The sequence below is a fragment of the Mytilus californianus genome, unplaced genomic scaffold (assembly GCF_021869535.1).
Source record: "Mytilus californianus isolate M0D057914Y unplaced genomic scaffold, xbMytCali1.0.p SCAF_6, whole genome shotgun sequence".
NCBI classification, from domain to species: Eukaryota; Metazoa; Mollusca; class Bivalvia; order Mytilida; family Mytilidae; genus Mytilus; species Mytilus californianus.
The window spans coordinates 40,309,868-40,312,066 of record NW_026262712.1 but is presented as its reverse complement, the minus strand read 5'-3'; the positions used below and the strand labels follow the sequence as shown (position 1 = coordinate 40,312,066).

General features: G+C 31.9%; 1 long non-coding RNA gene across 1 annotated transcript; it reads left to right on the top strand.

The window, feature by feature from the left end:
- On the top strand, positions 1-1,992 carry LOC127705583 (uncharacterized). The gene is made up of 2 exons (XR_007983908.1): positions 1-755; positions 1,886-1,992. It is a non-coding gene; the product is annotated as an uncharacterized LOC127705583 (long non-coding RNA).
- The last annotated feature ends 207 nt before the right edge of the window (positions 1,993-2,199 follow it).

Sequence of the window (2,199 nt, the reverse complement as noted above, 5' to 3'; positions counted from 1 at the left end):
TATGGGTAAAGCCAAAAAGGTGCTCCAAATTGGTCAAATAACCATCTGAAGCTTAAATCCCAATTTTAAAATATTTAATATATGTTATTTGATTACAACTTGTTATTGAGCATCAGTGACATGATGAAGTAGAAGATTTGATAAATATCAAATATCCGCTAATTCAATGTGTCTTGTTATTGAAGTTTGTCAAACGTAGATCTGTACGTTCCTGTGTCCCAAGCGTGACATGGAAACCCCCTTCTAACAAAAAATATACCTGGTTGTTTTTATGGGCAAAAGAAAAACGGAAAGTAAGTTAAATCGTCAGAAAAGTGTTGTTGCACTATAAATCCGTCAAAGTTTTGCGTGAAATGCAGTAAAATTAATCAAAGAAACGATTATTTCGACAGGGTTAGTAATGTTATATTGACAATAGACTACTATGGTAAAAATAACGCACGGGGTTTTCCGCGATATCGTCATCTGCGGAACATTTGATTGGTTCCTGTCATATTCATGCGCTGTCGTATCTCGGCTGTTTCAAATAGTTCTAATTTTGGTTTCGTATTCCGTTTTATGAGAAGCATAGAATGGCAAGTTTGTAATGTCAAAATAACGTATAACGTACGTAAATGTTTATTCCTTATTATTAACGGAAAGAGTTTATCCAGGGAGAAAAAAATACTTTGTTTCATTTCAAAATTGCTATATATACGAAACTAAATGTAAGCATCACTATCATTCATGGATGAAAATGGAAGAAGAACTCGATGGTAAGTTTTTAGCAAAATGTCAAACTAATAACGACCAGGGCGTCAAACAAAGTATAACGACCAAACCATTCTGTCAAATTGACACTGTTTTATATAATTTTTGCCAAAATAATATGCTTAGAATGATAAGAACTAACGAATATAACGCATTCAAGCACCCAAGTCAAACCATAATTTCGTTCACTTTTTACGGTAACATCGATATGACCGTTACTTGACCAATTTTGTCAACCCAGTCAATATAACACCTAGGATGTAGATGATCTTTGTAGAGATATACTGCACCATTCTTTTCATTTAACTTCTATTTCAACTTACAGATAATAAAGGGGGAAAGTTAATATACATTTAAAAAGGGTGAAGTAATTTTCAGTGCTTTTTCACAGGGTGTTAGTTGACAATTATATGCATAGTCAATATAACCAGGGTCATTAAGAGAGTTAGTTGACACCTTAATGTAAGGGTCAATATAACTCCTACTCCCTCAGTAGTCCTAAAGCTACTATTACTACTGAAATATGTTGACTTTGGCTTTTAGCCTACAAAACTCTTGTACAATAAAAAAATTAAGCCTTTTAATGAAATTGTGAGCATATTTCCTGCTTCTTTGAAATAGAGCATAAGTTGACAACTAAAGGATTCAAGTCAATATAACCATGGTCCAAAAGAGAGTTAGTTGACACATTAATTTTATAGATGTAAATACAGCCTTTTATCAAAAGAACATCAACAATAAACAAGAAAACAGAAAATTGTCACAAGACTATAACATGCAAATTTCTGTCTTGAGACGGTGCAACAAGTTTGTTTTTAAGCACTCAACCTCCCCATACCCTTGAATTTGACAATAAAAACATGAATGTAGAGACAATGCAAATCAATGTGAAGTGGTACTTATTTCCAATGCTGTTTTCAACATGGATAACATACAACATCATAAACATAAGAAGATGTGGTATTATTGCCAAAGAAACAACTCTCCACCTAAGACCTAAAGAAGTAGAAAAAACCAAGAATAGCCTATAAGGTCACGTTATGGCCTTCAACATGGAGCCTTGACTCACATTTTCATTCATTTCAATTTAAAATCATGTATAAAACTATTTTAACTTTATTTATTTGCTTTTCAGATCTTTGAGATAAATCAACTGAGTATGAACAGTGGAATAGACAGCAGAATGAACTTTAAAATGTTTTTAATTTGTTTAAATAAATGATTTATGGTTTGATTCTTGAATAGTGGTTTAATTATTAGTATTGTCATACATTAATCATGTTAATGTGTTTTATACTTTACTTTCAAAAGTGTTGATTTAATAAGCTCTTGAAAAAAAATTGTTGAAAACAGTTGATCAATAAAGTCACCATCTGACATAGCCAAGAGTATCATAACTGTACATATTAAATGAGCAACCTTTGACCAAAGTACAAAGTCAGTTTAAGT